The 27,159-nt window shown below is 45.1% G+C and overlaps 1 protein-coding gene across 1 annotated transcript in view; it reads right to left on the bottom strand.

Moving 5' to 3' along the window:
• The window catches only part of SLIT1 (slit guidance ligand 1), a 119,579-nt gene that overhangs the window by 35,860 nt on the left and 56,560 nt on the right, over positions 1–27,159 (bottom strand). The gene's annotated exons all lie outside the window — the stretch shown is intronic.

The following is a 27,159-nucleotide window of genomic DNA, read 5'->3' as shown; positions in this document are numbered from 1 at the left end:
CACTGAAGAGGTGCTGTGCGTGGCCCGAAATGCTGCTCTTTTCACCAAACACCCCCCAGGACACTGGCACAGCAAACAGCATTGTATTATGTGCCCCGTTCATATAATGAATGGTTCATCTCATGCCACTTCTGTCATGACAGCAAGATGAGACGACTGATGGTGGTTTGAATACCTTAAGCAATTTAAATAAGAATGCACGTTTTCAAACATCCACTGTCCACCTGATTTATGGCAAGGTACAAAAGCAACCCAGTCAGTCCATTTTAAAAATAGGAAAACAAACATGAACAGTCCATTTTAAAAATAGCAAAGGAGGTGACCTAATGGACAATGAAAATGCATATTCCAGTCTCTGGCATCTGCATGCAAGAAACAAGGTGAGTCACACCGCAGTCTTATCTTATCTTAAAAGAGCACAAGCTGTGATGGTTTATAATTGCCTTGCTGCCATTTCCTGACTTCCAAATTGTTTCGTGCAAGCCTATAATGGCTGATGCTTATCAGTGAGGTGCCTTCTGATAAGTTTCTGTATCATGAGACTAACACACACACATGTGCACACATGCTATTGTGGACACAAACATACAGCCTGCTCCACCACCCCTGCAAACCTTTTTTGAAAATAAGAACTGCAATCTAAGAGCAGGAAGAAAGTAGGATTGCCACAGTACAGCTCAATCCTAACCAGGAGAGGGCAGCAGAAGCTCTTTCATTGCCGACTGATGTCACCTCTTCAGTCTGTTACCTTTGAGACAGAACAGCAGCTCCTCAGACTTCGCACATAGCATTGAGGAAAGGAAGTGTGCATGACATCCTGGTTTCTTCTCCACACTTCTGCTAACAACCAACCTCTCCAGCTAAGTGGCATCATTAAAAAGCCTCCACTGTTTATAGTGAGTGTCCAACACTCCTTTAGATTGGACCCTCATGTCACTACTGGCAGCGGCTGTGCACCTTTTGCCCACGGGGACATGTTTCTCTCAGAGGACGCATTTTGGAAGCAACTTTCTTCAGCCTCCCTCCCTCTGGTCCACACCCCAAGATCCCACTACAGTGGTACCTCTGGTTGTGAACAGGATCCGTTCTGGAGCCCCGTTCGCAACCCGAGCAGAATGCAACCCGCGTCTGCACGTGTGCAGGTCGTGATTTGCTGCATCTGCGCATGCACGTGACGTCATTTTGAGTGTCTGCGCATGCGCAAGTGGCGAAACCCAGAAGTAACCCTTTCCGGTACTTCTGGGTCGCCGCGGGACGCAACCTGAAAACACTCAACCTGAAGCAAATGCAACACGAGGTATTTTTTTAAAAAAATTATTTAATCATTTTTTTGATACAAGCAACAACCGCAAAAAACACTACAACAAAAACCATAATAACAATAATAGCACAATTTGACAATTCAGATTTAAATACACTGATATACCTATGACTGCCCCCTTTTAACAATATTTTCCCAACTCTCTCTCCGCCCCCCACTTCCCCCCACTATCCACCTTATCGCTTAAATATTCATTCCAGATTTCTTCATATTTATCCATTCTTAATTTGCGTCGACATACAATTCGTTCATATGTAGCTAATCTGTCCATATTATCAATCCATGTGCTCAATGGAATCTTTTTGCGGCTCTTCCAATTCATCAAAACAAGGTGTGTTTTTTTGCTTGTAATATAGCACGGTACATCCATTTTTTTAAAAAAAAATTAATGACTGTACTCCTTTTCTAAGGAGCATGAGATGAAAAGGCTTAGAGCTGAGAATATGTTCATCTTCGTATTCCACTCCAATTCATCTCTGAAACATCTCTCTAACCCAGGCACTGTGGGGTTATCAGAGGCTTGACAACTTCCTGGTAACATGTGAATCTTGGGGGCGACCAAAACACTTCCAAAGATTGACACATTTATTTATCTATTCATTCAGTTTATTCCACATGTGAATGGTGTATGCTATAAAGAGGCAATTTACTATTAGGAGGTGCTAAAAATAGCACTAGGGTTTTCATGTGATGGGATCCCTCACCAATCTCTATGTAGCAGCAGCAGCAGCAGAGACCATGGTGGGGCCTTCCAACAGTTCAATTGCTGCTGCCAACTGGGAGGGGTGAGGCAGTGAGGAGGCTGACATGGTGCAATCACATCAGCAGAACCAACCTGGTGCTACTGCTTTGGAGCCAATCTAGGGTTTGGACCACACCACCTGGTAAGCAGCAACAACAATTCAGCTGTTGGGAGGTGAGCATCACAGCCCCACCACACCATGTGCCTTTGATATATAGATCTATTTACCTAGGCAATTTAAAAAAGAAAAGAAAATCCAGGCTCCACTATTACTTTTCTCAATTTCTTCCAGGATCACCATGACCTTAATGGCAATTTTTGACAACTAGCTAGTGAGAAGTGTTTGCTAACCTTATTCCCTAAGGGGAATTGTTTCTAGGGTCTCATAGGTCTCGTTCACATGTGATGTTTAACACTAACCATAGTTAAAAAACAAAAACAAACCATAGTTAAAGCTGTGGTGCCTGTCAGGCTTTCACTTAAGCCTTAGCTTATTATGCCACAGAATGGTTAAAAGCATCAGCAAGAGCAATTGACCCTTAACAGCAGTTTCAATTTTTTTGCCACTTTTCAACAGCAGATCTGTAGCTTTTGGGACACAATAGATCCTTGACCATATTTAAGACAGAGGTCTAAGTTCACATACAGGACTAAGCTGTGGGTAATTTTAACTAAGGTAAATTTAACTAAGATTAAAACTACAAATCTTGGTTAACAAGTGACCTTAAACCATCAATGAAGCAGCTGGACTAGGTTCACACATAACACTAAGCCATGGCTTAATAAACCATGTTGTCTAATAAATCATGAATTAGCATTGTATATGAACTGGACCCCATTCACACAATCCTATAAAACATCCATTGGGTGCATTTGGCCAGAGGCACTTGAAAATCCAAGGAAAGAACCTTTGGGAACAGGGAGCCAACATTTCTCCTCTGAAAGAGTGCATGATCACAAAACCGTTAGAACAACCAGGCCCTTGCGAAAATGCCAAAGCACAAATAACATTCCCATCTAATGAGGACTTTCAGAGTTCTAGACAACTCAACATTCTGTGTCGTATTGAAAGTTTTTAAAACCATAGTTCTTCTGAAAGTAGGAGTTCCAATCGCTTCATCCTCAGAATTAAAAATCTGGGAATATTAGAGATTATTAGGAACTTCAAATCTTTCTATAACATTGTTACCACAAATGACTTGGTTGGAGTCCACCAGCTTTTCACAGTGACCGATTCTATCACTATTTTTATTCACTTTTGGTTCTTTTCGTCTCCATGGTCTGGTTTGTCCCCAATCAATAGGACTAGCAACCTGCTGCACAGATGTTGAGCCAGAGCATAGTTTGGAGTAATGTAACCTTCCACCCTCCCTGCCTTTGGAGAGTTCATATTCACACTCCTCTCTTCAGGGAGGCAGCTGCCCTAGAGGTGAGTGGAAATAATGGAGAAAATCACCCTGTTCTCTCCCTCTTGTACATGTATGGACCTGTTTTCATTCAGTGTCACAGTAACTCCAAGGAACATTAAGCTGCCAGTTTCCTAGACACAAATTGCTCCAGTCTTGATGAATGACAGCTTGTAGCAACAGCTTTGTCTAGCTTTAGAGGAACGTTTTGACCAATACTTGCACCATCCTGCCATCCATTTATGCTGAGTCAGATAAATTGAGACCCCCAAGAAAAGCAGCCTTATTACGGAATGAAGGATCATCTCTTAGTGAGTGAAAACTAGGGGACCCCATAACCAGTATGCTTATAACAAAGTATGTTTCAAGCAATGCAAATTCTGGTAGGACTACAGAGCAGAGCAAATATCTCCCAGGCTCTTCATCTGACTTTGAACTAAATGCCCTTTAATAGCAACACAAATAGAATATGAGGTTCCTAGAACTAAAGTGCTTACATTACTTTTTACTGCTCAATGTTAAATAGGCAATAAACAGGGGTGGGTGGGTTTCCACATGTGTTGGGAATGCTCAGTTTGGACAAGGGTGTTCCAAGACATCTCTTCCATTCTACTGCAAATAATTCCAACAGACCCCCAAGTCACCCTTATTGTTTATATTTCCTGATACAACGTGATGTGCAAAGACTTAAACCACTTTGACCAGAAAACATGCTGATTTCCTTTAATTACCTCTGCATTTAATTTAGAAAAGGTTAGCTCATCTCTTTCACCCAATGACTCCTTTAAAACAGGCATGACCACCAGCCTCTCCAGGGCAATCTGACCCAATTTCCAGTTTCAGTTGTGGTCGCATCCCATCACCAAACAAATCATGACACCGAGAGAGTTTTCCCGGCTAGCCTGCACCCTCAACATTGCACCCTCTCTTTTGTCTTTGCCTCAGCCATCCCTCCTCCCCTGTGTGCCTTGGACATGCCTCGCTGGGATTGGTGCCTCGATTGTGGGAGCAAGCGAGGCCTCCCAGTGCGAGATCCTGGCCAGCACTCAGCAAGTGACTAAAGCCAAACTGTCTGACATCCATAGGACACAGCTTTCCCAGTGGGGAGCCCACTCAGGCAGACAAGCCAAGCACTTAATCTCCTGCCCTATGGGCCAGGCTGAGCCTGGTGCAAGCAGGGGGTGCAATGGTATTATGAGGCTCTCATTCTCTTGGCTAATCCCAACTTCACACTTTAACCTGATTGAGGCGTGTTTGGCTTGCCAGCCCCTCGTGCTGTTTGAGGGGATTAGGGTTCGGCTCAGCGGGATGGTAATTGCTTCCTACTGCTCCAGACCATCTTGCCCAGCCTTTAGCCATGCCATGGAAAATCCTGTCTTCATTGCCCAGTCACCAGCGGGGAGATAATCAACCTGCAGTGCAGAATATGCTCCCCAGACTCCCCGCTTCCATCCATACCATAAGGAGGTATGAGGCACATCTATATTGCGCCCACAGAGGAAGGATCTGCCATTTTGTCATGCCTGGATTGTGTCTGCTGCATGCTGTATGTTGGTGACACTCAACTCTATCACTCTTTTCCATCTTCCAATCCAAGAGAGGTTCCTTAGTTTGTCAACTGGGAAGGAGGAGGTCTAGCCATCTGAGGCTGAATCAAAGAAATACAGAGGTCCTGTGGGATGGGAGACTGACTGCTCTGGAAGGAGGTTTGGAGCTGGTTCTCAATGGGGTGGCGCTCCCCTGAAAGACTGGGTACACAGTTCGGAAGCACTCCTGGACTTGGTGTGACCTATGTATGCTCAGGTGGTGCTGGTAGCTAGGGGTGCATTCTTTGGCTGATATGCCAACTGCAACCTTATCTGGATAGGTCGAACTCAGCCAAAACATTTTGTGCCCTGCTCACATCCAGGCTTGACAAGTGCATTATGCTCTTTGTGGGACTGCCCTTTGAAACTTAAGTTTTGATAGGCATAAGGATGTCAGCTTCAGTAATATATTAGCTAGGAAGTCTATAAATAAAATCATGCCCCGCACATTCTCTGTAGAAACATTGACTTCTGGAGAGATAAGCAACCTTATAGATATATAGGGATGGCATGGAAGTTTTAAAACACAAAACTTTTGCCCCCTTACACCACCCTTTCTAAACAGCCACTACAGTGCCTGGACACAGTTTTCTTGCTAACAAGCGAGGAGATACCAACAACCGCATTCCTGATGTTCAGCCTCTAAAAACTTCCAGACGGCCAAAGTGATTGCCTGTGTGCAAGTGACTGCGTCTTTCTCTCTCACTCCCACCTCCATTTCCCCCTCTCTTTAGCGCCTTCTAGTTATCTCCTTTGCTCCGTTCAGATCTGTTTCTCCTAGAAGACAGAATTAAATTGGAATTCTGATTCCTTATTAGAGTCTACTGTCGGCTGCATTTTCCTCTGGAGACTACATAGCTAAGTGCTGGGCTCTCTCATGCCGCCGTGCTATAAGTTAAATGGCATTAAGCCTTCAGCCAAGTGCAGGTTCTACAGATGAAAGGTTGTTGGTGTGACATTCACTAGGCAGGCTTCCTGAGGAGCGTTTTTGCTTTAAATTATCCATGTCACATAAGTCCTGAGCCAGTTGCAATCAACTCCTGGTGCTAAGCCTAAGCCTTTCCCGGCAAACAGAGGTTTTCTGGGACTAAACATGGTGGCTCCCAGACCTATGGTGTACTGGGCCCAGCTTGAAAGCTGATCTGACATCTGCTGCCACACCTCCAGCGCCTTCCAGATCTGTCTCTATCCCAGCCATCCCTGACCTGGCAGTCTGTGATGTCCTGTGGTGCACTAGACTCCAGCTGCATCTTGCCAGGGTTGGGAGCAGAAGAAACTCCTGTGGGGCCAAGAAGGCCCACTAGATTTTAAATGGCACCACAGCCACTCCCACCAAGCTGGTCACCAGCACCACCAACACAGCGTGCATCCTTCAAACACCTCGCCCCCATCCGTCCCTGTTGCTTGTGGGCAGTAATTAGCACCAAAGTGGCCTTGGATCCAGCCCATGGGAGTGACGCTTCCACAGCTGCTGGCCTTGCTGTGCCTGCTGGAGGCATGCAGACAACAGCCAGGAGACAGGTAGGATCAGCCGACAGCCAGCGGGTGGTGAAAATGGATCGCATTTCCCAGGGGAATACCCTGCACTTGTGCCAAAGGGAAGCACACTTGCAACGCCGCTCCCCTTTGACACACTTATTTAGATTCAAAGCAGGAATCTACACCTGTGGGTTAAGAACATTGCACAAAGCACACTGGATAGCATAGAATCAACACCAGTTGTTTTGTTCTGGCCAGCCATGGGATGGCAGGCTCTTGGAGGGCATGTTAAGGATGCCACCCATTATATCGGACTGACAACACAGACTCTGGAGGTGACATGGCAACACTTTAAAGGTAGAAAGAACCCCCCCCCAAAGGATTCTGAATGGGCCTTTTAAAAAAGTAATCTCCCTCTGTCTCCCCCCAAAACACATTCAAAACTGCAGGCCAGCAGGCAGGTACTTGTAAATTCAAATGCAATTTACTGCAGCAGCAGTTGCCTCCTTCCTCTCCCGCTGTGACTGGAAAGCTGAAATGTATTTAGCCCCCTGCATGCAAATGAGATACTCTGGCCAATTCAATCTCTGTGGGATGGAATATCAGGGAAGGATCCTCAGACCTTCACCCATGTATCCCCCCTCCCCCCCCCCCCGCCATCACTGCTCCATCTAGAAATTAGATGAGAGAGCCTGAGAGTCACAGACAATAAGGGTTCAAATCTGTTTAATGTCTTAAAGAGAAGGGTGCAATGGAATTAGTGCATTGGCAGATACCTTCCCAGGGAGAAGAAATTGAGCACTAAAGAGCGAAGGAAGCACAACAAGAACTGACAGCTGGGAGGTGAAGCATGACACATCCCACTTGGGAACAACAATGGTTATGAATTGGATTAAGCACTGGAATAAGCTGCCCAGGGAAGGGATGCATTTACCATCACTCCTAGGTTGCAAAGCAAAACCAGGAGCTTTCCTAGAGGTGACACGTGTAGCCAAAGACAAGGTTTTTAAAAATAATAATAATAATAGAATGGGCTTAGTGTTAACAAGAGGAAATTCCCTGGCCTGTGCCAGGAGGGTGGGTGAGAGAAACCCTTCTCATCTTGCAATTCTGTCTTTGTGTTTTGAGACAGTGTTTTGTCTATTAATTTGGTTTGTTGTTGCTGTTTTCTGACCCAAGGACAGCTACGTTTTACAGTGTCAGGCTTAGAGGCAAACTTCAAACATCCAGACTGAGCATAGACAATACTGGCTCTGGAATTTGTAGAGGAAGACATTCACAACAAGCCCTTTGATCATGATTCTAATCAATTCAGGGCTTCCTGGCAGACAGGATACTGCAAGGAATTTGATGGGTTTCACATATTCTCCCATTTCCTGGTTCCCAGATTTGATAAAACCCTACATATTAAGTTTTCTCTGTAATTTGAAATGGTGCAGAAACACACTTGATTTGCTTCCAAAATAACAGGACTCAAGAGATCACTAACTATATACAACACCACCCCCACCCTGCCGTGTGTTCCGTGAAGGAACAGCAAATAGGGCGGCTGGATTGCACAATACCAGAAGCTGTACAGAGCAGCTTCAGATGTGACAGAGATGCAAAGAAAAGAGGAAGCCTCTGCACCTTGTGCTTCTGAGGCAAGACCAAGACGTGTTTGCATGCTGCTTATTGTACCAAGGTCTTAAGAACACCCACTACAATGGGTGGGGGGAAAGTCCAATACCAGCTGCAGGGAAAAGAAGCAGCACTTTAGGTTATGTGACCCAGAAGAAATGTCACAGCTGGGCAGTGCTGCATGACAGGTTTAATCCAAAATAAGGAATGTCTGGAATTCTTTGCAGGAACTTTATCCACCTCCCTGACCCTGACTGCACGTACAGCCACTAACTAAATTCCAGGTGAATAAACAATGAGTTTCACTTCTCCAAACACAGTACTGCAGTTAGGGACTATGGTTATTGACCATATTATGAAGGAGCAGGAGCTGTCAGAATGGTAAATGTGAGGCCTAAGAAGAGTGCTATGTTCTAATGGAAATCAAAAGGGCAATTAGGGCCTTCATTAGGCATGAAAACCTCAGAGAGGATAACTTGCTTTCAAAATTTCTGTGTTACTTCTCAACATGGATTTTCAGAAATTCACAGGCCTGCTCAACTATGTGTGGTGTGAAACGTGAAGCATAGGCTGTGGATGTGGCTGCCACCAGGTCTTTCAGGGATGTTTCCATGAAGAGTACCTAAAGTCTGCCCTCTTGCTCACCAGGATCTCATTTTTCATTAAGGATAACATTTAAACCATTGGCTTCTCATGACCTGCCACAGTGTCAAGAAGTTTTCTCACTACATTCTCAACAAAGCCCAATGCACCTTGTCTCTCTGTTTTTTCATCTTGCCAAGAGAGGCAATGTGAGTGGACATGTCCTACCAGGGCCATTGAGACAGGTGACTCGTTGCAAACTGTCTGGATCACAAGATTTATAAAATTAGCACACAGAGCAGTTCCTGGTTTCAATCATTTCTCGTTTTCTCCCCAGGGCACAAGTGAGAGCTACTTACAGAAATCAATGGAGAAATCCAGAATTTCAGTGCAGCTGTGACAGAAGACCAACGTGCCACCTCCTAAACAAAAGAGGCAGTGCTAACGTACTGCTCTTTATTGTCGTGTTTGTAGGGAGCCATCCTTGCACTTGGGGCCAGGGTAACAGAGGTGACAGTGGTACATGAACTATCCCACAGTGTGTCTGCCCCATCCAAATCCCATCTGCCATGTATCCTTCCTCATGCATCCAAATCTAGAAGAAAAAGTGTCACCGGTCAGTGATTGAGAGAGAGGAAGTAGTGAGCCCATTTGATGCACCTGAAAAAAAACACCTAATTTTCCTTTCCATCTACTGCTCCCCTTGCAGTATTTCTCAACATAAGCTGTTACCAGCATAAGACTTCCACCACTGCTACCACTTTGCTCCCCGTATGTTAACTTATTATATATTTATATCTTGCATTTGCACCCCCACTTTTCTCCAAGAAGCTCAAGGTGGTGTACATGGTTTCTCCCTCCCCAATTTACCCTCACAACAGTCCTGCGAGGTGGGCTGCCTAAGATACTGTGAATAGTCCAAGGTTACCCAAAGAGTTTCATGGGGACTGGGGGATTGAACCCTGGCCTCCCAGGTCCTAGGCCAACACTCAAACTACTACACCACACTGGCACATATGAAACAGTCTTATCCTGAGTCAGACCACTGGTCTGCTTAGCTCAGCATTTCATACTCTCGGCCAGCAGTGCTCTTCAGGATCTCAGAAAGAGGTCGTTCCCAGCCTGCTTCCTGAAATCCTTTAGCCGATTCTGTGTTCAGGACCTTCTGTATGCAAAGCATGCGCTTGAGCCATGGCCCCTCAAAAATTCAGCACTGTCTTTCCTGACTCCTCACTGCCAATAATCACAGCCATCCATTACTGGGCAGCTGCTGCCACTGCCAATTATGTGCTGAGTAAATCAATGGGCTGTAATTGCACTATTAAGATCTCATTACGCCCCTGACTCTGCAGCCCCAGCAGCTTGCACTGCGCTGTGACAATTTGGCTCCCACTGCCAAGCGGCCACAGCTGCTGACTCAATTGTTTTTTTGTGGGGGGTTTTTTTACCCACTTCTGGCCACCACATTAGAAAGATACAAACAAACTGGAAAGGATTCGTACTAAAGAAACAAGGACAAATATGAAAGGGTTTACAGAATGCACAACATATAAAGGGGAAATAGGACCAACCACATTTAGCTTACGGAAGTGATGGGGACAAGAGGAGCTGTCAAATATCTTAAAAGGTGTCTTACTAAAAGAAATACGGTTTACCAGGGACTGGTTTCATCTTGCTCACGTGATGCAAGGTTAGCACGAACGACAAGGGGAATATGACTCTGGAGACAGATTCATAGAACTGTTGCCTTCTCTTCCGCACCACCATCCCAGTAAATTGTATTCTTCTAATCATGAAGATCTACTTGGAATAAGGTTTTTTGAAGGACACGCTCCTGTTGGGACCCCAGACAATGCGGCTCCAAAGCCCAGCGCTTGGTGGTCACTTGGCACAACCAAGTCCTAGGTGGACCACCACCACCAAGGGCCTGAAAAAGGCTTCCACTCTGGGAAGTGCTCACTATGGGGAAAAGGGGGCGGGTGATTCCCAGAGTTGCTGTGCTTTCTGCCTCTGATTGGTGTTGTTGCTAATTAACTAATTACCCCCTTATCTAAATATCTTGGGAACAGCCATTTAATTATGGTTCTGAGTCGTCATGGATATCAAGATCTCTCTCACTCTCTTTGTTTGGGCGTAAATGACTTTCTACATATCTCAATCCATCCATGTGTTTCTCTCTATCCATTTCTAGTGCAGGAGAGGTGAACACAGCACCTCCCATTGGAGATAAGCAGATCGCTTGTTGTAGTCAAGCCTGTTTGGCAATACAGGGTGCTTCCAGACAGGAGTTTATTGTGAAATGGGTACTGTCATGCATACAAGTCTTTTTTGTGTGATGTCCACATAAAGTTGTAATCATTAAAATACCAACCCATACTTTATTTTTTTACACTTAATCTAGATTTCCCCTTATCACATAAAATCCTACAAGTAAAAAAATAACCTGTTCTATATCTTCCATCATTGTTGCTGGCGGTTGCTGGGAATCGCAACTGGGGAAAGTCCTGTTTTGAGCTTCCCTTTGGCATCTGGCTGGTCACTGTAAGAAAAGGCTCCTGGATTGGATGGACTATTGATCTGATCCAGCAGGCTATTCACTGGTGTGTAAGCTCATTCATGTGTTTGTTGTTGTTTAGGTGGACAGTTTGTCACATTAATGGTGCTGTTTTCGTAAGCAGACTTTAGCACTACACTCCCTTACTTCCATCTGCTGTTCACCTGAACTTAAAGTCATTTTGTTTCTGGTGGCCCAAATGATATTTCCATCAGTTGCTGCATGCTGAAAGCATTCTCGAATGTTAACAACCCAGTTAGAGGAGCCATTCTCTCATGATCCCCACACAGTACATGTGGGGAATTACCTTGGAGGCTAGAATGGCAGTATATACATTCGGCTTTCAATAATAATAATAATAATAATAATAATGATGATGATGACAATGATGATGATAAGTCTTTCGCAACAATCCCCCTTTGTCAGTTTCGTGCAAGCTTTACTCAGGTAATTTTCACTCTTGCATAAGATCGCAGTATTAAAAATTAAACAAACACAGGAAAATTGATATTGCCCTCCCTCACTTCATTTTGCCCATTGTGAAACATGGTAACTAAGGTTTTGGCTGTTGGGCTCTTGCACACTTCCTGCAGATTTTTTTTCCCTAAGGGACAATGCACAGATTCAGAAATACCTGTGTGCATGCCCAAAACAGAAAAAATCTGTAGAGGGTGCGGTGGGGTAATGGAGGAGAGGAACAAAAAAGCATAAGAGACCAGGTATATCCCAGGAAGCACCACCCACTGGTATAGACAGCAACAGCAGAATATCAATTGCTATCTATGACTTTGGGACAAAAAAAGGAATGTGTGGAAGATACAGTGCCAAACATGCACAAATTGAATCTGAACCACCCACTTTTGATAGAAGGCTCCGATCTGGAAGCACCCCTAGATTCAGTGCTATGGATCATGCCTTAGGCCTGGAAGGCTTTGCACCTAACAGAATCCTCATTTGCCTGACCTACACCATCAAAGGGGAAGTGATAACCTGCACTACTCCAGAATGGACTCCAGGAGGCACTGTGCCTCAAGAAGACCAAATAACTTTGCACTCTGTGGTTATGCATAATAAGTTTCATCATTGTCTCTTCTTCCAGCCGGATAGGATGGCTGGCACTAGGCATGTCCCTGTCAGCATGGAGCTCCTTGTTTTTATAGACACTCATCCAAGGTGAAAATGGGAAAGCTATGGTCTCTTTCTTCCGTGCTGGTGCTAGTTCCCACAGGGGGCTTTTCAGCGATGATGTTGTGCTCAGAGTTCATTACTTCGCTAATAAGTGTGAAGTGGGCATTCTCACCTGTGCAGATCAGAGAAAGGTGAAGATAAAGCTAAGCCAAGCTGAGAATTGAGTCCTGTTTGTACTGGGATTCTGCAGTCAGCCCACTAAGAGGCAGAGAGGCACAGGCCTGCAACACTCACTTTATAATCTATTCAGTGTGTTATACAGGCTTGGCTGAATCCTATGGTTTGCAAAAGTACCCCCCCCCCAAATATCTTCAAGGAAAAAGCCCTGTGGTGGGGTGAATCCTTCCCCCACAAAAGCCCGATAAGTAATGAGAGTGCTCAGTAACCACAGAATCCTGACTTACTATTAAGCAGGTGAAATGGAGGGTGGGAAACTGGGTGGGAGGGGGAATGGATTGGGTTATTGTGGCACTGGCTGTCTGGCTGTCAGAGGGAACAGGAGGAGCAGGGTACAGGTCCCACTCATGCAATTCTGTGACTACACTTGCAACATCAGATCACACAGCAACAGAAGACCACAATATCTTTCACTGCAAGCCTATGTCATTCTTATCTTACAATATGTTATTACGGACTGAGCACAAAGCTTGGGATTTTTCAGGGCATTAATAAAAATTACCAGAATGCATATTTTGTACAAATGAGTTCAGAAACTGCGAATTCTGTCCATAAATTGCTAATTTAGTCACATAAATTAAACATGAGAAATTTTGACCATGTTTAAATTCTCATGTATACGATGGCCCCACGTTCGAAAATGCCTCCTTTTCAAACTATTGAATTTTTAAGGCTGTAGACGACAAGTGCATTTTCAAGTACACCCAAGTAGGAAATAAGTGGGACCTGTGGGATGGCTGGGTCAGTGGAATCAGGTTTCTCAACATCATGAAAGCAGAATTTAAATTTGGCTAGGAAGATGGGGAGGGGGAGTTAATGGGTGTTATAATTAGGAATTTGTGGCTTTTGGACATTGCCAGCCGTGTGTGTGTGTGTGTGTGTGTGTGTGTGTGTGACAGATGCAGGGCGTTGCAGGGTGGGGGGAATTGAGTGCAGGATGCAACACAATACAGTTTCTTATCAGCAACAACAAAGATTGGTGGGTAGCTCTATTTGTAGCCTGAATCAGCTGTATGGTGTGCAGCAACCTGACAATGTAACCTGAGAACAAGAAGACCTGCATCAGATAACTTTGTCCTCCTTCACCTTGCGGGGACAGTTCCTTTTATGATCCCTCACATCATACAATGGTTGGGACAGTGACACTTTAAAGAGAGAGAACTGAAATGCACTATAAATGTGAAAGAGAGGCCTTGCTATTAAAATGGTAACCTTCATTGCTTTACTCATATCCCACCTCTGATTAAAACACTCCAGTCAAATGTTTTACATGTGATGAGTTTCTGATTAGCACACAATCTATGCATATCATACAGTTTATGGAAAGACTCCATTCACCTTCTGTATTCCTACCAATGGAAGTCAGCTCAATAATTTTTTTAAAGGAAGTCTTCATTTGCACAAAAACCAGAGATTGCACTGAGAATCTCTAGGACCCAATGGAAGAGACACCTTCTCAGAATGAATATCCTGAGAAATGAAAGCCTGGTGGGTTTATTTTTATCAGTATTGACTGAAGCTGGTTTTCTGTTGACATTTATACTCCTTCCTCATTATCGGCTCCCTGCCTTCCCACAGCCAAGATGAAAGTGAGGAATGAGATTTCTGAATGGTGGGGCCCTGGGTGCAAAAACCTGCATGGAGAAAATGTGTGCCAAATCAACCACACTTTTACACTCACACACACACACACACACACACACACACGGAATAAGTGTCTAGGTAATTGCTTGGGTGCAGAGAGGGGTTGCAGGGGACAGTGCTTAGAACTTCTGAAATCAGTGTTAAGAGGTCAGGTATCAAAAGAAACAAAAGCGTGTCCTCCTACAGAAAGTGTCTCCCACAATGCCTTTATTCTCCATATGTTTCTCGTCTTCAGAGTCCTGAGGGACTGTTCTGGAGTGAGTGTCAGAGGACAGGAGCAATTAGACAGTTGGACACAAGAGTTCCTCCCTTCACTATAAACATCTCCCAAAGTTCCTTCCTTCTCTATTATCAGCCCAGGTACGTAAAGAAATGGGGACATTCAAAGATGAAGAGGACACAAGCACATCAGGACCAACTCTCTATTTTCACAACTAGGCTGTCAGCCAGTTCCTGTACTAACAAAAGGGCAAATTATACATTACATGCAAATGCACGTAACAACTGCTTTATTAAATGCACAGCAGCAATTTTGAGCAAAGGCATCAGGGTGCTTATGTTCTTCTCTGCTTGGCAGCTTTCATGATCTGAAAACTCTACAGGGGGAAAAGGAAGCTAAGGGAAGGAGATTTTTAGTGGAAAAATTAAGCACTCCTTCACAACTGCTGCTCAAAAACTGCAGCTTCCCAGATGCAGTCACGTGGAACATGAATGGCTTCCTAGAAAGAGAGGAGGCCAGCCATGTCTTTCTCCAAATAATTGTAGCACATGTTACCAGCATCCCAAGGAACTGGCACTAGGCATTTGAATAAGAGCTGCCATTGCATCTCCTGCCAAGCAGACAGCAGTTGGCAGGCACAGCATCATTTCTTTGAGACTCGTATCATAGCCTCCAGTCATAGGGTAGGTGGCAGCAGTTCAGACCTTGGTATTAGCATGTCCAGTCAGTGCCCGGGTCTCTGCCACCCAGACAGCCAGACAGCGACCAGCCTTTAGTTAACCAAACAATGATCAAAACACTTCCATGTAAGCCCTTACTCTGCTTTCCCCACTACGGCTTGCTATGAGACACACATCACTTTGGACATTTCCTGAGCTACAATAACCACACCAAAAATGCCTTGCTCATGTCACAAAAACTGCTCCTGATCCCTTCTTATTCCTTTGCAATAATCATTCTACAAATAGCTCCAGTGAAGAGCAGCAAGAAAAGACCAGGAAAGCTAGATGAGCCCATTTCATAGTCACATTTAGTGGTTGCTTCAACAGGGGCTGCCCAGTTCCCCATGTGTGCAAGACACCACTGGAACTAACAGAGGACATCTCTATTCTGTACTCTGTATTCTGTTCCATGCCTGTTGGGATATCAAACACCCCAACAGGCATGGAAGTAAAGAAGAAGTCTGCATTCAACATGGGAGCAATGGAAAAAGCAGGCAGGCAGCTAACAAATATATGGCAAGCAATGCAAACCCATGACACAGAAGAAAGGTCATCTGCAGCACAGATATGATCTGAATATCTGAAGGACTCTGATTAATCCAACACTCGGGGGGGGGGGGAGAGGCTAGGATTGCTTCAAACATGAAACGATTTCAGCACCAACAGCACTTCCATCTAGGAAAAAGCATGTAACCCTTGTAAAGACATGTGACGACTGCATATATGTGGCAATAAGAGGCAAGAAGTCAGTGAGTATCAGTGGCCGGGAGGGAAGAGCAATGTAGACTGTTGCCCTCACATGTTGTTTGTGGCTTCCTAGAGGCATCTAGTTGGTTGCTGTGGAAATTTATTTATTTATATTTTTCCTCACCAAAGCAACTTACATATTATTGCCATAAGAAATCAACAAGAATGTCAAGGCAGTAGCAGTGGAGCAGAATGCTGGATTAAATAGATCTGTGGTATGTTCTTAGGGTACGTGCAACGTGTGCTTTCAATGTAGACAAACATTTTTGTTTGAAACAGGCCTCAGATCAGGGATAGGCCATTCTGTGGGCATTCAGTAGCTGTGGAATTCCCAACTCCCATCAGCCCCAGCCAGGATGACCAGGATTCATGGATTATGGTGCAACTATATCTGGAGAACTATAGGTTCATGATTCCAGCACCCTACAGCCAATGCACATAAGTTGTGAAAATGTGTGTGGGGGGGGTGCAGTGTGAAAACAAAAAGACTAAGGACACCCCCCCCACGTCAACCAAACTGGTGTAAGTTATCATTTTATCAAAGGAACTCTGGGAATTGTAGTTTTAGTTGAGTTCTCTTTATAGATCACTCACTCCGTCACAGAACAAGCTGATGTTGTAACTGGAGAGATGCCCTGATTCATAGGCAAAATTTCTCATTTCTTTTAACTCCTTTAAATATTGATGTGCATGTATTGTACACTTTTGCCACTTTAATTCTCTCTCATTAAGAGTTCATTTCTTAGTGTCCACTTTGGGTGAGAAGAAGGGAAGTTCCACGTCACAACCTAGGAATACTTGGTGTTCTCGCATCACCATAAGATGCTGCTATAAGGCGCCCAGTGTGAATGCACACCAGCCCCACAGACATGCAAGACCCAGCTGGTAGGAAGTGGAATACATGCATAGAAATGAGGAAGGGATTCTGCTTTGGGCACCCGCCAGGCATTCATTATGTTCCTGGGTATGAAATCAACAATGTCTAATTAGCAAACACATTTCCTGCCTGGCGCTCAGAGAGCTGTATGCTAATTAAATATTGCAAGGATCTCAAGGCATTTCTGACACTGCGTTAGATACGGCAGGCTAGAGCAAACTAGCCCCTTGTCCACTGACACTGCGGCAAGGAAAGCGTGTCTTTTTGGCTGGGTGAGCAATCTTCATACATCTCTCTTTTCAGACAGGAAGCAGGGCCCCATCTGCCTTCTTGCAGCCATTTATTAGGGTTGGAGATTCATCAAGGGACAGAAAGTGATCAGCTTGAAATACTACCAACACATCACATCGCACACACACACACACACACACACGCGCGCACACACACACACACACACACACACACACACACACACACAGAGTGTTGTAGCCCTAACACAGCCCAGTGAGCTAAGCAAACACAGTGAACTGCTTGGAGTTTGATTCCTGGCCTCAAGCACTGCATGACTATTCTCTGAGGCACAGCAAGGAAGGAGCTGTGAGTGCACCTCAGGGAGCACAGGCGGTTGTCTTTTAGCCTAGCAAGACAGAGATGCCACATGGAACCACTGCAGGTTTACTGTTGTCTGGTACACAAAAGGACCTCTTGGGTTATCACTCACCTCATAGTTCAGACATGCAAACAGGCAATATATACGCACATGTGGCGATGCTTTTGACCACTCTAGTTCCAAAGTTTTGTAGCAGAAAGCTGCACTGACGGAAGGAAGCAAGGCAGAAGCATCAGTGAGGTTGGTGGGGGAGTGGGAGGTAGGAGAGGTACCCCCTCCTTATTACCCTTCTAGCCTGGCTTTTCAGCAGGGAGCAGAGAATCAGTGCTGAGAAAGAATGCAGTGTAATTGCCTGCAAAGTGATAGGGCTGTGGAAGTGAACCTGGAAGTGGCAGCCTTTGAAAAGCTAAGCTGTTTCATCTCTCGGCACTTCTTCCCTCTCCTTGTCAGGCCCAGGCGAGATAATAAAAAGGCCACGAGGGTTTGAAATTCACACTTCAAAGTCAATATTGGAATAGTCTTGCCCTGTGCTGCCTGCCAGATTTGAGGCAGAGTGAGACTGAAGAAAAGGGGGGGTGATGGCGGATGGGGACGAGGAAAGAATTAGGCTCTCTGGCCTTTGTGCTGCAATCAATCTCTTGCAGTTTTCCTTCTTTTTGCTGCCAGAGATTTCAGTTTGCTCTGGGCTCCAGCTGGCCCCTCACCCCACCACAGACTGCAATTAATGGCTATCCAGGCCAATCTCCTGTATAAGATTTTTAATAGGAAATGCACCATTAAATTCAACAGCATTGCATGTAGTCAAAGCCTGCAGTCACCTTTGCTCCAGCACAGCAAAGCAGAAGTGAGCAGTGGAATAGCCCCAGGGAGCAATTGTCACAGTCGTTAACTATAACTACTTTTATACATTTATCAGTGGTGCCCTGAGTATTGTACGGAACGGTGTGTACGACATGGTCTTTATCCATAAGGGTCATATAATATCAGCAATAGACCAAAAGGGCAGGAATGGAGGAAGGCCAAGACTATCCATGAGGATGGTCTAAGGGTGGCTCAGATGGTGGGGAAAGAGCAAACGCAGCTCCCCTTCCCAGGTTGTACAGCCAACAGGGACTAAAATCCTCAAACTTCTGACCATGCAGATACATTCACAAAAGCACAGCAATATTAGTACTGTACTTAGTGATAAAGACAAACACGTCCAAACCAATTCAGAATAGGCACCTCCATTTACACTTGCGTCTTGCTTCTTCAAAGTAGCAAGTTGGCTCCAGTCACATCAAAGTTGAACCATGAAAACACCAACATCAGTTAGGCCATGGCTTCAGTGGCATCAGGGATGGGGGATCTGACACCAGATCTCATTTCAGAGCACTGCCAGAGAGGATATCCAGTCTATGACTTCTGGGATGCCCTCCCAGGGCCATAGGGTTGTGCCACTCAGTTCCATTGTGTGACATCTGAAAGTGGCTGGGTCATGACTTTTTTACTACTGTACATCGCCTTGAGATGATTGCATAGAAGGCAATTAACAAAGCAATAATAAATTATGTCTTTTTTCCTTTCATGCCTTTGTCCAGATAATATCCATAAGCAAGGTTATTTTTTTCCACAAAGCTGGAGTATACCATCCTACCTCCAATTACCATCGTGTAACTCTATATAGCATAACTCATTGGTAGGCAAACTAAGGCCCGGGGGCCGGATCTGGCCCAATCGCCTTCTAAATCCGGCCCGCTGACAGTCTGGGAATCAGCGTGTTTTTACATGAGTAGAATGTGTGCTTTTATTTAAAATGCATCTCTGGGTTATTTGTGGGGCATAGGAATTTGTTCTGCCCCTCCCCAAAAAAATATAGTCCGCCCCCCCCAAGGTCTGAGGGACAGTGGACCGCCCCCTGCTGAAAAAGTTTGCTGACCATAACTGATCATGGAAGAATGCTCAAAATATTCTGGTAGGCATTTCACGAAGCTGCTACAATACCCTGCAGTGAAAACATGGCGCACAATACCTTTCCCCCAATGCTCACATTCCATTTCAGACATGCAAATATATTGTCACTTCGAAAATAATATTCTAATGAGGCCTGTCTTCAGGGCCAACCTCAATTCTCCCGCTGCCTCCAGAACACACATGTCTCCTTTGCTTATCTACATATTGCTGAGTTTAGGGAGGCAGAACTGCTTTCAGCTACCAGTTTCTACACACTTTGGGGAACCAGGGACACTTCACGTTTAAATATTTACCATCTACTGCATTTTTAAACAACCATAACATTTACACACATTTCAAGAACCACAAAGGCTGGTTTAGATTCTGGAATTCATGGTTATGTACGGAGCAGAGCTGTGAGATTTTGAGCACAGCCTGCTGGAAACATGGTCAGCGCATGAGTGTGCACTGAGGACAAGTCCAACTCCTTTCCCTCTATCCAAAATGTATCAGAAATGAAACAAACGCGCCAATGCCATCCTGGTACTCACCAGGAAGTTAATAACTCAGCAATTCAGGGGCCTCACATTGGTGGTAGGAACCTGGAAACTATAAGCTCTACCTCTGGTGGCTGATAAGAATCCATAGGCCAGGTATGGGGGACCTTTGTCCTCCAGCTGTGGCTAAACCACAACTTCCATCAGCCCCTGCAAGCATAGCCAATGGCCAGGGATGGTGGAGAGTTGCAGTTCAGCAACAGCTGGAAGGCCAAAGATGCTGCAGGCTTTTGGACTGCCCTTGGAAAGTTTTCAGAATTAAGACTCAGAAAGGGAACAAGGAATGGCAGGCTTTCGGCTAGCATGAGTCCACAATGGGCTTGATATTGATACACTGAAGGCAGAGCCAGTGAAGGTATCTTTGCACTTGCAGCCTGGGACTTATTCTCATCTGTGTGGTGCTCCCTACCACTTGGGGAGTGGCTATTACATTGTAATAGCCACTGTAATTGTAAGGTCATTGTAATAATTCATCCAGGGCTGCTTTCTGAGTTGTGCAGTCTCCAGAGTCATATTACAGGAACTAGTAGAGTTTACCTCTTCCAGAAGTGCATACATTGGTGTAGAGAAGGTAGCTCAGTCAATGGAGCATGAAACTCTTAATCTCAGGGTCGTGGGTTCAAGCCCCATGTTGGGCAAAAGAGTCCTGCATTGCAGTGCGTTGGACTAGATGACCTTTGTGGACCCTTCCAACTTTACAATTCTATGATTTTATATGTACAAAATCAGCACATTAACAGATTCCCTGAGGAATTGCTCCTTATTATTATTATTATTATTATTATTATTACTTCAGACTAGGGAAAAGGCATTTCCACTAGTTGCTGGCTTTCCCTTGGATTCTGAGCCAAATGTGGGCCAACCCAAACACGGATGATTGGAATGCCTGCTGGATCTGTGCCTGGATCTGTGCCTTCTTCAAGGCCAGTGGCTGGCCAATACAACCCTTGTATGGGTGGGGTGTGTGTGTGTGTGTGTGTGTGTGTGTGTGTGTGTGTAGGGGAGGGACTGCCCAGAGTTCAAACCAGACGCTTAGTATCATCCATGTTTAGGGAAGTTTTTAATGTATGACATCTTAGTGTATTTTTGGTCTTTGTGGAAGCCGCCCAGAGTGGCTGGTGAAACCCAGCCAGATGGGCGGGGTACAAATAAATTATTATTATTATTATTATTATTATTATTATTATTATTATTATTAGAGAGAAACAGCAAGTAGATCTACATATTCCAAGCTTTGTGAATTCCTGAACTGACATGCAAAGACCTACTATTCCATTTTTCAATTTTTTTACCAGGAGTTGAGGGTTTTATCTACACAACGCCCCCTTTTATCCTCACAACAGCCCTGTGGGGTAGGTTAGAGGTGACAAACACCCAAAGTCATCATTTCAAACTGGGCCTAATTTACAAAGAAGAGACAGACCACAAACCAGACACAGCCTTCTGCTAGGTAATGGCTTTTAGTAATAATGAACTCCGCCCACCAACGCATCTCCAGAAGGCAAGGTGTTGACCCTTAGCTACTGCAGACAGGCGATCTGAACCCAGGCCTGCCCACTCCTAGCCTGGCACACGAATCACCACACCATGTTGGTTCTCATCCCATGGAAGTGCTTATTCTGACCAAGCCCTGTATTATGACACCACACTCAAGTGAGACACCTCATCCAAACACAGGGATATGGCGTTACAATAGCTTTTGTTGCAGCTGAGCACCAGTGAGAGGAAATCTTCCCTTGGACCACTCTTCCCCCCCCCCCCCCACATACATACAGCAGTGGGGCAGCCCAGCACCTTTACCATCCAAGCAGCCTGTCTCTTCCAAGACCTGGGTTGTCTGATAGCTTATCAATAATTCACAGGTACAAATGATAGCTTGAGCTGTCAGGGTCCGGGAGCCACATGCCGTCCCGAGGAGGGGCATTTAACAACTAATGTGCTTCTGAGTTGCAGGAGGGGGGGAGGAACAGCGTAGGGGATAAATATTTAACCAAGTGTCGCTAAGCAAGTACACCATGACTGAGTCCTGAACATTACCTTACCCTGAGATGCTCCTTGTTAGTGCAAGTGGCAATGGGGACTCTCCTTCAGATACAGGCAGTGGGGGAGAAAATCAGGTTTTCCTGGCCTGTGTAGTTTTGTAGCATATTCTGTTTAAGTGCAAGCAACTCCCCAGGATGCTGAGTTAAGACGTAAGGTTAGGATGATTTAAATGCCAAGAGCCAAAGAAAGGAAATACTGAACGTTAGTAGCCTGTACTCTGAACAGTGAAAAAGGCACTAAAAGCAATATTAAGATCTCCATAATTATCAATATAAATCGTTCATTAACTGGATGCCACTTTTAAGGTTTGCAGATGATAGCATAAAACTATGAAACAAAGTTATACAATTTGTCCCCTGCACCCCCCCCCCCACAATTGCATGGATTTTAGCTAAATTAAGTATAATACTCTTATTTCCATGTTTCCATTTCAGCAGCTGCCCTCTCTTAATTTGATACAAACCTTAATTTCTTTTATCCCACATTTCATCAATCAGTCGCCCTCTAGTTCCACAATAGGAGATATTCTCATGAGAAAATGCCAGGATAAAATTGGTTTAGTGCTAAAATACATCTGGGACATGAAACCAAATGGCTGTATATTATATGAAAGAACACCTGGCATACTTTCTAGTAAGCACATTGATTTGACATGAAAGAATGCTCTCTGCAAGAGGACTGCTGGGCAAGAGGATTGTTTGACGCCAAGCGACTCTGTTATGCAAAGTGGACAAATGCCATTCTCCCTCCCCTTAGCCTTGACTGCAGCCTGTTTGTTGATGGGAAACAATGCATAGTAATGGGCAACTGAATACAGCTAGAAACCCTTTGTTCCAAGCATCTGTAACATGCATTGGATGGGGAATCACACGCATCCTTAAAAAGCGGGTTCCCTAGTCTGAATGTATGCTGGGATGGAAAATAAACATCTGGGGCTGCATGAAACCAAATGACAATTAAAAGAAACTGTAAGGTAAAGAGCTAGTTTGGATTTGGGAATGCTGAACTGAAATAGTGAAAGAGCCAGTACTGCCAATATACTTGCTTACCATATATCTCCTGCAACCCTTGAATGCTGAATGCATTTATATAATTTTACTTTCACTGCACTTGAACTTTTACACAGTTAGACTGACAATCCAAGGTGAACTGGCAAACCAGCCAGCAAAGCACTGTAGCCAGTTGAGCAAAAAGTTCTGCAGGTGCCCAGTCTTAAGAGGCTGGGCAAAACAGGGTTGTAATTTGCCAGGTTTAAGGGTTTGAGTGTGTGAACAGTTCATTATATCCATGGGATGGCAGAGCTGGTGATAGCCTGCCTGAGACAGCTTGGTGCTTAGAGGTTCTGTGGATGAGAGAGTCACAAGCTTGTGACCCCATTGGTTGAGAGCAGGACCACCTACATTAAGGGCTGCAGAAGGGGGATTAAATTAAATGGAGATAGAAACAAGCTGGGATATTTCAGCTGAAACCTTCACTTCCTTGAGACTCACATTTAAAGACTTGGGTCTGCCACCATTCTGTGCAGTTTGGGATGGTGACAGGCAGAATGATGACAAGTGAGCTCAGTAGCAAAAGAGTGAAGCACTCGTGCCAAAGAGGTGGGGGCTAATAATGACAGACCGCTCCTGTCACCGAGGCCTATGCACTTTAACTTGGGTGGGCAGCCAGGGGCAGTTCATTGTGACAAAGAATTACAAAAGGGACACAAAGGAGCCGCATGCTTCACTTCCTGTGACCTTCCCTACAGACTGGGTGAGGTCTAATTCTTCTCATGAGCGTAGAGGCTGGGCTTTCTGTGCAAATCCCTTAACCCAGCAGCAGAATAGGTGTATTTGTTAGTGGCAGCCTGAGGGGAAATGCCTATCATCAAATGCAAAGGTTTTTGGGAAGAGGCAATGAGGTGTGTGTGTGTGTGTGTGTCTGCACACAAATATATGCCCATGAGGACAAATATACATGAGGACTTCTCAGCTTTCAGAAGCAGGCGTTGGGATAGCTTAGTCAGTAGAGCATGAGGCTCTTCATCTTAAGGTTGTGGGGTTGAGCCCCATGTTGGGCAAAAAGATTCCTGCACTGCAGAGGGATGGACTAGATGACTCTCACGGTCCTGTCCAACACTACAGTTCTATGATTCTACTATGCCAAGTGCTGACCCTAAAAAGTCAGCAGAGGAAAATGAATACCTCAAACATCAAATTTTGAGAAATAGCAGCAAACTGTCAATTTAAATATTTGCACTGTATTTGGGGAGAGGGTGCCACTTTTTCCCTAAGGAGAAAAAATACTTGTGCGCATGTCCAGAACAGGAAAAGGTAAGTGGATGACAAGGGAGTAGTTATATAGATGGGGAGCCAGACCACCGAGCATAGGAACATTCCCCTCAAGGACGGCCCATTGGTGTAAATGGGAAACTGCTGTATAGCTGTGGAAAGCATAGGACTTAAACTGTGCCTATGTTGAACCTCATATGACAATAGCACAAACAGAAAAACTGGATCAGAATGACTAGTTGCAAGTTATTGCTTTGCCTAGAAGCCCCTTACCACAGACGAACATGGGTAGTACTAGAAGTTGTCACTTGACAACAACTATTAAAACCGCCTGAGAAAGATCCAACTAGCCTACCATATTTTGCACACATAGCAGTATACAGGGGTACCTCGGGTTAAGAACTTAATTCGTTCTGGAGGTCCGTTCTTAACCTGAAACTGTTCTTAACCTGAGGTACCACTTTAGCTAATGGGGCATCCCACTGATGCCGTGCCGCCGGAGCATGATTTCTGTTCTCATCTTGAAGCAAAGTTCTTAACTTGAGGTACTATTTCTGGGTTAGTGGAGTCTGTAACCTGAAGTGTCTGTAACCCGAGGTACCACTGTATATTAGTTATTATAGCTAAGAATGCAAACCTCACATTCATCTGTTTACCAGACATTAGTGATGCTCACCACAACTGGGGATGACCAGCTGTACCCTGCCCTAGTTGTGGGTTTCTCAGGTGCATGGAATGGCCGATGCCAGGGCCAGACCAAGACATTTTGGCACCTGAGGTGAACCACAAAATGGCACTCCACTCTCTGCCATGGAAGGAGTGGCGATCTATATCAGGTAACAAGGTGGAGGGTGGAGAATAAAGTTCTGCATTGGGAACAAGGGTGGGAGGAGAGCAGCAGCTCCTCCTATTCACCAAGAGGCCACTGTAGAAGTGGCATGGAAACGGTTGCCCAAGAAAATGGCAGATCCGGCTTCCAAGGAGTGTGCCGCAGTTGTTGCTGTCACCGCAGTGGGCAATGCATTCCTTGGAAGCTGGATCTGCTGCCCCTGTGGACACTGGAGACGGTTGCCTCACCTTGCCCCATGGGTAGGTCAGCCCTGGCTGCTGTAAAAGACAGAATCTTGAATTAGATTGGCCTATGGACCTGGCCAAAAACTGCTTTTCCTGGGGAGTCCTTCTGAAAAGGGTTTGAGGAGCGATGAGATAATGCCACACAGCCCAGCCCTTCAAAGCTGCCTGACAGCAAATCCGGTTACTCCTGTCACATCTTTTACAACTCCCTTTCATCTGGATTGAATGCTTCCTTCTGAAAGCCTGAGCCAAAGGGCTTCCTGTTTCCGATCCTAATCTATGGCCTTATTTAGCAAGGCACCACTTATGCTCTTCTTCACAACCATGTGATGCTCCCTGCCAGTTTCCCAGTCATGTACGCATGCACCACCTTATTATAATTCTGAATCTATAGAGAACGTTGCAAAAGGGGACAGAGCTTGTCATTGTTTTAAAAGTTTCTTAGAGGATGTAACAAGAGGAGTTCCGTCAAATCTGGGTGGTCGAAGCCTCAGGTCTCTGATGCAGTCCCCACATCCTCCCCCCGCCCCACATATATATGGGGTGAGACAGCCAGTGTAAAATCTGAGGAGGCCAATCCAAAGTCATTCACTCCGTGTGGGTGATTACATTTCACTAGTACATATACTCAAGGGTTAGATTTAAGTTGGTTTAGTAAGCTGAGATAGGTTTGCATTTCCTCTCCTCAGCTGCCCCCGTAATATCTCAGTAAATCCCCTATTTATGTCAGGAAAATCTGTTTCGCTTCTGCTTATCCAGAAAGCGCAGCTTTTTCAGGCAGTCCTTTGACCCTGAGCATCAGGAGCTCAAACCTTTGCTGGCACCGACAGTCTGTTCAGCTGAGTAGCATACTGGCAGTGGGGGGTGGGAAAGCCACAAGGGCAAAGCAAAGTAGCGACTATGCCAAGAGAACAAGACTATAAAAATGTGGAGATGGGCATATTCATGATGTGTTCTGCTAGGAGACGCCCAGCAGCCTTTGAAGGCTCCATGCAGGGCCAGCTGGAGGCCTAATATATATCCTTTGCTCTTTGTCACAGATTTCCTGCCTGACTTGAGCATTTCCCCAAAGTAGCCAAGCACCTTCACCAGCCACTGTTGCCTCTCCTAGTCAAAATATTCACCACCCTGACCCTCCCTTGTAGCACCAGGTGGCTCAGTCCTACATCTGCTATCCATTACAATCCCGAAGCCAAGAGGCAATTATGTGCACACTATAAAACTGAGCTGGTGTGAGGTCCTGTTCCAACTAGAGTACTGTTTAAGCCCCTTATGGAGTCCTCTTACTTGTCTTTAGTTCTGAGTCAAAGCGTACAGTTTTCAAAATCCTGGGGAATCTCAAGACCCACAAATGAAATTTGGGCAGTAACCCATTAGGGACTGTCCCCTACCCAAGGGGCTCCTATGAAAAAGGTTCGGGAGTATTTCTTCCAGATGTCGTGTGTCTGAGGGGGTATCTTATTGTTTATCCCTCAATCCAGGATGTCACCACTCTGTGGAACAAAACAAGTTCAATTTGGATCTGACAACCCTGTCAGTTGATTAAGGCATGCCTGAGGCACTCCCAAGGATACTAAAAGACATAGTTTAAGCAAAGTATTATGCTCAGCGTAGACTCCTTTATCTGAAAACACTGCTTTCTCCCACTGCCTCACCATCACTGACAACAGCCACCACCCACAAGGCAAACCTCCAGCTACACCACTATGGAACAAGCCATTATCAGGAGCTGAGCAAATCAGAAAGGTTTGCCTCTCTGGTTAAGGGTGGGATAACTCTTTCTGTGGAGACCACCCATCCTGCAGCCA

The sequence above is a fragment of the Podarcis muralis genome, chromosome 6 (genome assembly GCF_964188315.1).
Source record: "Podarcis muralis chromosome 6, rPodMur119.hap1.1, whole genome shotgun sequence".
Taxonomy (NCBI): domain Eukaryota; kingdom Metazoa; phylum Chordata; class Lepidosauria; order Squamata; family Lacertidae; genus Podarcis; species Podarcis muralis.
This window is presented reverse-complemented; position numbering and strand designations above follow the sequence as displayed.